This window comes from Syngnathoides biaculeatus, chromosome 6 (genome assembly GCF_019802595.1).
Source record: "Syngnathoides biaculeatus isolate LvHL_M chromosome 6, ASM1980259v1, whole genome shotgun sequence".
Classification (NCBI taxonomy): domain Eukaryota; kingdom Metazoa; phylum Chordata; class Actinopteri; order Syngnathiformes; family Syngnathidae; genus Syngnathoides; species Syngnathoides biaculeatus.
The window spans coordinates 23,507,125-23,519,459 of NC_084645.1; the positions used below are offsets into that span (position 1 = coordinate 23,507,125).

At 43.0% G+C, this 12,335-nt stretch overlaps 1 protein-coding gene across 10 annotated transcripts in view; it reads left to right on the plus strand.

The window, feature by feature from the left end:
- The first annotated feature begins 6,400 nt into the window (after nucleotides 1-6,400).
- Nucleotides 6,401-12,335, plus strand: part of LOC133502492 (unconventional myosin-IXAa-like) — a 122,661-nt gene continuing 116,726 nt past the window's right edge. For 3 of the 10 annotated variants that reach the window (XM_061823339.1, XM_061823340.1, XM_061823347.1), the window contains exon 1: nucleotides 6,402-10,964. The gene's annotated coding sequence lies outside the window, so the exon portion shown is untranslated. Of the gene's footprint in view, nucleotides 10,965-12,335 lie in introns of all 10 variants that reach the window. The other 7 variants (XM_061823344.1, XM_061823342.1, XM_061823343.1 and 4 more) reach the window with 5 other exon arrangements.

A 12,335-nucleotide genomic window follows, 5' to 3' on the forward strand; every position in this document is an offset into this window, starting at 1 on the left:
GAGTATTTAACATGTCCACCCATTCATTTTCTAAGCTGCCTATCCTCACAAGGGTCCCAGGGAGTGCTGGAACCTATCTCAGCTGTCAACGGGCAGGAGGCGGGGTAGACCCTGAACTGGTCGCCAGTCAATCGCAGGGGACATCGGGACAAACAGCTGCACTCACAATCTCACCTATGGGCAATTTAGAGGGTCCGATAAAGTATTTAACTTTTGGGTCCCAAATTCTGTAAAATGAAGCCAAGCCGCAGAGCTGCGTGGGCGTGTCCGCCGAGGACACCTGCCCCTGTCAATCAAGTACTGTAGTATCTGCGGCTCACGCAGCCATAAAGTGTCAGCATACTTTTCCCTCACAAAGCCAAGCTACGTAAGCTAGCCAGTTAGCTTACAAACCAGTTAGCCGACGGGCTGGCGTTCGTGACAAAAGCGTTAAGCTCCCCTTAAGTCTTTTCTTTTTTGTGAGGAGGTGCGGCTGTGGCGAGTTGGACGGGATCACGTCGGGTTGCGCCGCTTGCGCACCGTTTTAGCCACGCCTGAAAAATTCAGACACAATTGAGTATCTTGTTGTTCTCATTTTTGCACAGTTTCAGCACGTGCAAATACTCATGTAAAATTTTGAATTTTATCCCTGTCTTGTAAAATTATAAATTGAACTGACGTGACCAGTTCAGGGTGTAGTCCGCCTCTCACCCCGGTGTTCTGGCACGCCCACCACCCTTGTGAGGATAAGCGAAAATGAATGGACGACATGCCGCTTAAAATCAGAACTTTTTCTCATAAATCACTACTGCTATATCATCTCAGATCCATTTTTTTTACCGAAACATGACTATGCATGATTTTTTTTTTTTAAATTTCATATTTGGAAGTCACACATTTTTCTCCTGAAAATTTTGACTTTTTTTTTTTTTTTAAAAGATGTCAAAATTACATTTCTCATTTATGCAAATTTTCCATTTTTCATATAAACACATCTCTGTTGAACTTGTATAATGTAGCATTTAAAAAATAAATCACAACTTATCAATATTTCTTTCTTTTATGTTTCCTGTAAAACAAAAATATAGTATTCTTATATTAATATATATTCGCTATTTTTTGGTAGTCTTCAAACATTTTTCTTGGGATTTTGGTATACAGGATTTATTTATTTTGTCATTATTACTGACATTATTGTCACTTATGACTCTATGTTGACATTTTTCATAAATTTTGACTTGCTTTAGTCTAGTATATTTCCTGTAAATTTTTTTTCAAATAGTACAACTTAAGTGTCACATACAGTACATAAATCCTTCTAGGGTTCTAGAATAATTCAGACATTTGTAGGATTTCAAATCGCTATTTTCTTGCCTGGGAAGTGTTTGACATTTTGCCGACTCATGATAACCACCCCCCCCCCCCCCCCCCGCCTTAGCCCGCCGCAACCTTCCCTCAACCTTTCTATTCTCGGCACAGAAGGCGAGCCGAGCGCGTCCCGCTAATGCTGCAAGCGACGCCAACTTCACTCCGTCGAAACCGGCCAGACGACGACAGCGGGCGAGCGCCGGTCGCGCCGACTTGAACCACGAGTCCTCGGCGCTTCAAGCGCTTTGCTAATCCCCGTGACCGAACGGCGGGCGGTCGACGTCCTCCGCCCGCTCCTCCGCCGGGCTTAATCCCGAGCGGTCCTTTTACGTCACACGCTGGCCGTCCCCGTTGGGTCTGAATTTCTCAGGAAGTACGGAACCAAGCGGGCCCTCCCTTGTGTTTGCCAGCATCAAGCGCTTTGAAATAGAAGCCTTCATTCTCATCATCTGCTTTTATCAATGCACACTGGACCATTGAGGTACTGAATGAGCCGCGAAGGCGACGTGACAAAGTCGACTCGCTAGCCTCCGTTGGACGGGTCGATCCCAACCAAGTGTGCCCTGGCAGGCAACAATAAATCAAACTCTGCCTTGGTCAGCTGTACCTCGCGCTATTGCTAGCAGATAATATTCAACCACTCATTATTACAAGTACCGTAATTTATGGCCTCCAAGCCTCGACTTTTTTCCACACGTTTCAACCCTGTGGTTTATGCGGCTAATTTGCACATTTTTTCTAACGGCCGCAAGGGGGCACTCGAGCGGAAAAGGTAAGAATGAGACCGGTGGAAAACATGTGCAGAGGAAGTGACTTTTAGCGCTGTGCTAGCGTGTCGCTGCTGTGTTACTGGCGTGTCTCAGTGATATTTACCAGTAAGTTTTATTTTAACCGGCCCTGTTAGCATTAGCCTTAATGTTAGCGCGGCGTTAGCCTTAGCGTTAGCTCGGCGCTAGCGTTAGCGCTAGCGTTAAACTCTTTCTGTGTAAAGTCATTCTTTGTAAATATCTCGCGTTTCAATGTCGGTACCAAATGGTATTTCCTTTACAAATGTACTCGGTGAGGCTTATAACCAGGTGCGCTCTGTAGGCTGGGAATTACGGTAAGGTAGCAACCAATGCTAGCAAATACATCTTCAAAATTGCCCAGATATCGTGAGAAGTAGAACTTGAAGCCAGTATGGTAAGGCTCCAGACCGGTGTTCGACTTGAGACCACATTTTGAAGACCTTGCTCTCGTCTCTGACTCGACCCCCAAAGGTCTCGTCCCGGACTGGCCGGACTGTGGTTGCTGCCCGCCCTGCGCGTGTCGGACATGCCGAAAGATCATCTTTTATGTTCCCGCGTATGTCAGCGGGCCGTGCGATGGCCCGGGGACCCATCAGAAGTCAGCTGGGATAGGTTCCAGTTTTCCCCGTGACCCCACCGGGCAAGGAAAAGCGCTTGTCTGATCAATGGAGGGTTTGTAAGTGAAGGACTTTATTTGGTGATCTCAAGCGACACAAATCGAGAAGTGCTTTTGGTTATGTCATAACAGCTGAAGCGTGTGTCGTTACACAATCCGTGAAGGATGCGTGAAGGCCATCTGCTTCACTTTGGGGCTCTTGACACACTTCTTTAGCTTTTAATCGCCTCTCCTTGTCACGCTTTATCGTGTGACCGTCTGGTGGCCAACTTGGAAAATGCACTAAACACTTTGTGTTTCAAAGTCACGACGACACAAACACACACCCCCAAAAATATTTAAAAAATATTTCATTAATTGAATTGCAAAAGGTTTCTTGGACGCTGCCATCTATTGGAAGATCATTTTTCTGCATATCACCCAAATTGCTGCCATCGAGAGACCAAAACACACATTACAAATTTAGCTCAGTTCGTCAGAAAGTGGAGCAGCGCCACCCGCTGGCACCTATTTGAACTACCGACCCAGATTTAAAGGGAAATTCCCGTGGTTTGGATAAACGAGGTATCCAATAGGTCACGTCATTTGTACTGTACCTTGACGACGTGATGCTAATCCTCTCACATTTAATGTTTTTTCGAGAAGATTTTTATCGTCAATTACGAATTTTCACGGGTGCCGCCTTTTTGGCGAGTCACATGACCTATGTGCGTGGCTAACCGGCAACAAAGGCTAGCTTACGTTGGGAAACAATGGACCTTTCCGTCCTGCCAATCACTCGTAGCTAGCACGTGCTAGCATATTTTCTCTGAGGTGTTCGCATATTTCTCTAATAGCAAGAGACAAGTCAGTCGCATTACTAAAAGGAATGCTGGAAATCTATGAAACAGCCTCAAAATTAATCCACTGCTGGTTGTTGAAGTGGACTTTCGGAAGAGTTACCGTCAATACAGTGAGATTTATCGCGAATGACCCCCCCCCCCCCGCCCCCTAAAAATAAACCATTACTCAAAGTAGGGATTTAGCTTTATCGACTGGTAATCTGTAATATCCTTTTTCATTGAGGGCATCTGCACTTTTTTCGTTGGCTCGCTCTCCGCTATTATTACTATTCAATACAGTACCAGGCTAGCGAATATTTTTACAATTGTTTTTTCTCCCCATCATCCCATCAATTGATTAGATTTTTTTTTTTTTTTTTTACCCCAAGATCTACTTTTCAAACAGCCAGCCTCTTGCCAGCTACCGACAACGGGGAGTGATGATGATGCTCCCAAACCATTTTAAGGTTAATGTTATGTTGGCGCCTATATTTAATATACAAAATTAGCTTTTTGTGCACTGTATTGTCTGTGCTTTCATCCCGGATCAGGCTGTGCCAAGGTGGAATTTTAAAAAATGACACACCATCTCATCCTGCACTTTCTACTTCGGCTTCAGACCAGAACTTTCCCACTCGTAAAAGAGAAAATCTCATCCAGTTTAACCGCTTTTTCTTCGATTATTCACATACTCCGACAGTCACAGCATCTTAAAACGACAGCATTTCTTTTTTTAACTTCCTCCATTAATATGGAAAGTAAACATAAGCGGCACGTCTAGCTCGTTTTTGGCTCTACGTTGCCCAGACTGTGTCGCTAACTAAAGCGGCGTTGGTTATGAAACACATTGATGTGCTGCGTAAGTACTGTGCCATTTGTAATTATGAGTTAGGGTTAACCCTAACCCTTATCGACTGGTAATCTGTAATATCATTTTTCATAGAGGGCATCTGTACTTTTTTTGCTGGCTCGTTCTCCACTATTACTAATATTTTATACAGTAACAATCCATCAAATATTTTTTACAATTATTTCTCCCAATCATCCCAAAAATGGACCTTAACGACCTGTCGATCACTCGTACAATAATAGCCAATCAGATAGCCGCGTTGTCTGAACACGCCCCTGCCGCCATGTTGTCCCACAAGCAATGCTGGTTGTCAGTAGCGTGCGCTTGGAAAAGTTAATGTTACGAAGAAAATGGTCCTCAGAGAGTGCAATTGTGATGAAAGATATCCTGCTAGCTTACAAGGGGCCCGCTTGATTCATTTTCCAAAGCCGAAAAGACGGTTGACGAAGTGTCTACGATGGATTGAGGCTCGTGGAAGAGCGCACGTACAACTAAATGTGGATCATATCAACAAACACAAGGCTGTATGTTCCAAGGTAAGTGAATCACTGAACGTAATGTTTCATGCCAAAGAGTCAGGATAGTGATCCGTAAATGCGCCACGTCATGCAAGAGAAATGTCTATTTGCCTATTTGGGTCACATCGGACTTTTAAGACAGAGCACTTGTTTCGATTATGAGCTAAGTCATAAATTTTTCATCTGGTGACTACGGTACTGACTGAGTTAATCACCACTGTTTAAATGTAGAAAATCGAGCCTAACTCACTTATAAAGACTACAACGATATTACTCATGATCTTTCCAAGTAAAAAGTACTCACCCCGCTTTACACGTGCGGTACGATTCCACTATTTTATCCCGTCGGATTTCAATATGAAGTTTTTGAGGCGTCCAACTTTTTGCATCGATCGCGAATATTTTGCTCTAATTATGACATTGCGTCCCGCTCCGTCCCAAATCTTAATTCCGTGTACGTATCCTTGCGTGTAATAGTTGAGACCTTGCTGTAGAACCCTCTCGGTCACGTCTGACAAATTTGGCAAAAAAAAAACAAAACAGCAATATTATCTGGAATACGCGATAGAGAATCGACTTCAAACATATTCTGTTCAGTCGCCATTTTGGAAGCTTGTGGGACATGGCTAAGGGGGCGGAGCTTAAGATCGCCGTCGGAAAATTCCATTGTGATTTCTCGGATTTATCCTCATCTGATGAAGAAATAGAAGTATCGATTGATCAGGAAGACGGAGGAATACGTTCCGTACAGATTTGAACACGTGGCTGTAAATAATATCGAATTTTCGTACGGTTCTTCGGACGGGAATGACGCGATGTTTGACGAGAGAGAAATCAGCGCTGGCCATAATTGTGTCCCATCGTAATTGACCCCTCCGTACAGGGCACTTAACCAGGCCTCCTGAAGTGACGTCACGCCACGTGCGCTCACGTAAGACCAACAGTAAAAATGGCAAATACAATACAATACATTCTGAACTGAGACAGACTCTATGCTTCTGATTTCATTCAAATCAACGATATATTATAGATTCTAAATACAATACATTCTTAACTGAGAGAGACGCCATGCTTCTGATTTCATTCAATCATTCACACGTAGCAATGTTATGCTAGCGGAGAACGTCTCATTCATTTATACGAGGCGTGTATTAAAGATCAAATTTAGGGCATATCTTCGTGCAAACACAGTCTGGTTAAGCTTCGGCCGCGAGCCGGCAAGAAATCAATACGTTTGTGCAGTCCGATCATCGCTAAATATCGCTCAACAAAGAATAAGTGTGTCAATCGTTCACACGCAGCAGTGTGATGCTCGCGAAGAACTTCGAATTCATTTATACGAGACATGTATTGAAAATGAAATATCGGGCATACCTTCGTCCAAACATATGCGTTCCGGTTGATATTAGATGGATTTAGTTGATGATGCGGTCTTCCACAAAGTTTGATCCATCGAAGGCATTTTTCGTACTGGGTCTTCGGTTTTGGAAAGGGTACCTAATCGAACTCCACCAACTAGCCTTTCAGGATACCTGTCGTCACTATTACAAAGTCTGTGACTACACCTCTTAACCATATTTTTTGTTAAATAACACCAAATACGCGACAAAAAGGCTAACTAAATCCATACTGGACCATGCAATGTTGTCAGAGAAAATGGCGGGAGCAAAAACGGGCTTTGGTCTATGCAGATCTCTGGCCTCTGATTGGTCAGTGACGCGGATTGCGCAATATCCACGGAGGGGTCAATTGAGCCTTTACTGCGGCACGTATTACGTCACATCCGTGTAAGTAGGTCATGTGACTCGCCAAAATGGCGGCACCCGTGAAAATTCGTAGTTGCCGATAAAAATCTTCTCAAAATAACGGATTACTGCACCTTGGATAGGTCACCGAAATGAAATTGTTTGCCCGAAATTGAAAATGATGAAAACCAAGACATCGAATGAAATTATGACAATTATTTGTAACGTTACATTTGTGTGTATGAGTTACAGCGCTACCAACCGATAGAAATTCACTCCTGGAGCAATTTCTCTTTTGGCCCCTGTTGTCAGGTGACGTACAAAATTAATTTTCATTTCCAGGTGGTGTGTGTGCTTCTATTATTATTTTCTCCCCAAAATTTTCATTACTTTGCCGATCGCGGTCAATCCCAGCCTGTTTTTTATATTTTAAAGAACATTGTAACGGTTTAACGAAAAGTGCTATACAAATAAAATTTTGTTTTATTATGGACTACTATTGTTCTTTAATTAAAAAAAAAAGAACAGATGCGGTTAATAAAATCAATACAATTTTTAACGTTTTCACTCGTTAACTCACCAGGCTGCATGCATGCAATACATATTTTGACCACACGGGGGAAACCTTTCCTCACGTGTAAAGTGACACAGTTGTCAATGCAGCAGCAACAACTGGGCAAACCTAAAAATGTCTTCAACTTTATTTCATTCCTAAAATATTCAATTGTTTATTCTATTTATCATTTAATGAATGATAATGAAAACGAAATAGTTCATGTGTATTTCTATCATCTATAATTGTTGCAATTGAGGACCGGTCCAGGGTGTAGACGGCTTCTCGCCCCAAAACTGATGGACGGAAGCGCGTTTATTTTCATTTTCATTGTTATTCTCAGTGTTTATTATATGATATCTGAATGTAATTGAAAATTGCATATGTATAAGGAATATAAACCTGTTCATATTTCAAACGTTTTGTTTCCCCGACATCGTAAATCAATTCACCAACTGTTTATTGCGTTACGGTTAATGAATAAAAAAAAAAATAGAAATGGATTCAGTTGGCGATGTGATCCATTCAGTCCAATATGAATCGTACACACACATGCACAAGGCAACACACATTTATTTAAGTACTGTATATGCTTAGATTAATACAGTACATTTATTAGTCTTCAAACAATGCTGGGTGGCAATCTAACTCAGCAGGCACCTTCCTGTTTACATCCCCATCGCTCATCTAACATAAAATACATATTTGGGGAATGCGAAAGGAATGCAAGCACGCAAACGCCAATTGTTTTGCTTTCTTTTGATGCATCACACGGCGGATAACTTGTAGTACAGGCAAGAATGTTCAAATGTTCCTTAATTTCTGACTGCTCGGGCAATAATGGAATTAATTCACTTTATATTTCATTCAGGCGGCACGGTGTAGCAGCTGGTGAAGGGTTGGCCTCACAGTTCTGAGGTCCCGGGTTCAATCCCAGCCCCGCCTGGGTGGAGTTTGCATGTTCTCCTGTGCTTGCGTGGGCTTCCTCCGGGCACTGGGATTGGCTGGCTACCCACTTCAGGGTGTACCCCGCCTCCTGCCTGTTGACAGCTGCGATAGGCTCGAGCACTCCCAGTGACCCTCATGAGGATAAGCACCAGAAGAATGGGTGGATGGATGAATTAAATATTTTCAAAATAGTTTGCTAAGTAAAGTTCTGTCGTATACAACTTTTAAGTACAATATTTTTTGGGGGAATTTAAGTATTTTTTTTTAACTTACGTGCAATACATTTTAATAGAATTATTGCCATGTTCATATTTAAACTGTGCAAAAAGTTACAGTAGCTCACAATAAATCATATTAAATTTTAAATATTTATTTATACTTAATTTTAAACCGCTGGCAGTCTTCTCGGGCAGCCCGGATATTTGACTTATATATCCGTCAATGGCAGTGAATGTGCTAATAATGTTGGTCATTATGGTGGTAATTGGAGAGTTGAGAATTTTTTTTTTAAAATAGAAGATACTTGTGATTTATTGATGAAGAGAACCCCCCCCCCTCACTGCTTCTGCTCTCCCCCCCCCCCCTTTAAAATATGCTTCTTGATTTGAGTTTTCAGCCCTTCTGTCTGACCTTTCCCAAACTTTCCAGGCACGCTTCGTCGCCGAAAGCTCCTTCGAACCCGGCGACTTTATTGTACTGTCATGTCGCACACCAGTGCAGGACTGGCGAGGGTGGCAGCGGAGGCGAAGGCCAAACCCCCCCCCCTACGCGGTGGCATTCGGTTCCCGACGTTTGTGGGCCGAGGGGGAGGATTTCCTTTTCAACATGTCTGGCTGGTAAATATGTCAACGGGTTGGAAAGTGATCCCGCCAAAAACAGGTGGGATGTTTTCAGACCATGCCGTGGGAGTGGGAGTTTCCACACACGCGCACACACACACACACACACACACATAATTTGAAAAATGATGCAACTTTTTCAGACACTGACCCAATACCTACAAAAAGTAGCAATACGTAATCAAAACAGCGGCGTCCAAATAGTTTGGATGCCACACTGGCTGATGACGAGGAGGATGGGCTTTTTGTTGTCGCCATGGTAACCCCAGATCATCCGGTTCACGAGTTGAAAATATTGTAAGATCATCTTTTTTGTTTATTGTAGATGTACGCTAAAATGATCAAGCAGTATTTACAGCCGCGCAACCGTGCGGCCATTATGCATAATATCAATACAAAATATGAACGTGATGTGCAGGTATTTTTTTTTTTCTGTCCACTTGGGATACCATCCTCATGTTGTACAGTGTAGTATCTGTGACTATGACAGGTGGGGCCTGGCCTGTTGCGTGACATAGGAGTCAGCGAATCAGAGTGTGTAGTTGGCTGACTGTTACCTGTACGATTTTTAATAAAATGTATTGCTGTGTTGTATCTACATCTTTGATTTTGTTTTATTTTGTTTATGGATGTGCTTTGTACTTTAATTTGTTGTTATTTTAAGGTTTTGGTTTTATTATTATTATTTTTTTGCTTTCATTTGATAATTTTTACATTTTACATTTCCTTTAAATAATGTTTTAGTGTTTAGTTTTTTAATTTTTTTACATTTGACACATCTGGGATCTTAGATTTTTTTTGTTCAATTTCGGTTTTCAGATGTCTATATTTTTATTTTTACATTTACTGTTTGATGCTTTGCTCGTCGCCACATCCTCTTTTTAAAAATGAGTGTGCTTTTATTTTATTATTATTATTTTTTTTTACACTTTTTCCCCTGCATCTTAGATTTGTGATTTTACATTTGATACATCTGGTACCTTAGATATTTTTTTTTGTTCAATTTCTATTTTCAGATGTCTATATTTTTATTTTTACATTTATTGTTTGACGCTTTGCTTGCTGCCATATCTGCTTTTAAAATGAATTTGCCTTTATTTTATTTAGATTTTTTTACACTTTTCCCTGCATCTTAGATTTGTTATTTTACATTTGACACATCTGGTATCTTGGATATTTTTTTGTTTGTTCAATTTCTGTTGTCAGATAATGTCTATATTTTTATTTTCACATTTATTGTTTGACGCTTTGCTCGCTGCCATATCTTCTTTTAAAATTAATTTACCTTTATTTTATTGCGATTTTTTTTTACACTCCTCCCTGCATCTTAGATTTGTATCATGTTCTCTTTAATTCAACTATAAATTCTAATATTTTATTTTGTGCATTGATTTATTTCACTTTATGCATTTTATTATGTTTTAGTTGGAACGGTTTATCTCTCCGAGTCTTGTCAATTATTACTCTAAATGTGATTTGTCGCTACATTCAGAAGGAGGGTCCACGTTTTCCTCCTCATCAAATCAGCCCCCCCCCCCCGCTTCTCCATTGCGTCCTACTCGTGGACGCGCTGCGCGAGCACGGACAGCTCTGTGGAGGAAGCCTGGAGGAGAGAAGCGCGACGTGACGTGCCGTGACGTGAAGTGACGGCAAGGACTGCAGACAGATCCACGCAGAAGCCCAGAGACACCCCCCCCACCCCCACCCCACGCCCTCCTCCCCCCTTTCACACACGCCGGAGTTGCTTTTCCTCCCCGAATCGGATCCTTCCAAATGCTCGTCACATCCGAGCGGCGGATTGCGCCTCGCGTGTCCGGACGCAGCGCGCTGGGCTCCGGCTGACTCGGTGGCGTTCGGCCGCTCTTCCGCGTCGCTCGGGCGGACAGGAGGAGGAGGAGGAGGCGGCGGCGGCGGCGGCTCGGTGGTGGTGCTGGTGGAGGTAGGACCAAGAGCCCGTTCTTCGTTCTTCCTTCTCCTTTTGTGCGTGCGTGTGTCATGTTGCACCCTCTCGTCTCACACACACACATTTAGTGGATGTAAACACAAAAAAGATGATATTACGGTCCTCCCCATCTTGTCGCAGCCGCCTCGCGTGAATGTCACAATTTTCTTACATAACGCCTGCACGAGCATTTTTTCCCCCCCTCTTTCCTGCTCTGTGCAATATGTAGTCCATATTGTCGCAGTCCTTTCTAATGGAAGGGAGGGAAGGACGGCAGAAGGGTTCCAGTCTCCTTTGCAAACTGGACCTTCACCCCCCCCCCCCTTTAAAAAAAAAAAAACTGCTGTAAACGTCCCCCACTCCCATTGTTACTTGTGATGCTGTTGCAATGCTCAGGTGTGAGTCGTTTAAGATGAAAGACAAAAAACCTTCTGTGCTCAAATTTGCTAGCAAATGCAAGGCATTCGTGGCTTTCGCTAGTCTTGACAGTGACTCATTATACTCTTAAAACGGGTTCTGAAACTTTTTCCATTTCCAATGACTCCGCAGATTAATAGTGCCGTATAGAGGAGCTGATGTCTCCATGTACAATACACGTCTGTCTGTCTTATACACAAACGTACCAGAAAGAGCAACACATCGGCCTTCCAGCTTATGTAAATTGTGACTAAAAACTGCGTAATTATTGTGAATTCTATGAAATTGAGATTACAGTATAGTTTTTTTTATTTTTTAACACGCATGTCAACTTCATCGAAGACTTGTGTGTTGTGCCTTGTTGGTCAACTCGCGTTGTAACGCGGCTGTGAGGTTGTCAACAAGTTGAAACTGGTCGTCTCGTCCAGACCTTTCAAAAGCGCCTCTGGTCAAATCCCCAAACGCAGACGGGGGGTGTGCCTAGCGGGGTAGGAAGACCTCGCACCTCCCTCAACCGGCCTACGGCTGATTGTACCAAAATACCACCAGGACACGGGTCGCTTTGGGCATAGTATTAATTCACCTTTCGTCAATTTAAATTCAGATCATCGCCATCGTCAGGCGCATCCAACGAAACGCTAGCTTGAATGAGTTAGCAAACACTCCGTTGTTCAAGTTGGTATTTTAAACTGGGGCGGCACGGTGGATCAGCTGCTAAAGCATTGGCCTCACAGTTCTGAGGACCCGGGTTCGATCCCGGCCCCGCCTGTGTGGAGTTTGCATGTTCTCCCCCGTGCCTGCGTGGGTTTTCTCCGGGTGGGCACTCCGCTTTCCTCCCACATCCCAAAAACATGCAACATGAATTGGACACTCTAAATTGCCCCTAGGTGTGATTGATTCTCCATACGCCCTGCGATTGGCTGGCAACCAGTTCGGGGATAGGCTCCAGCA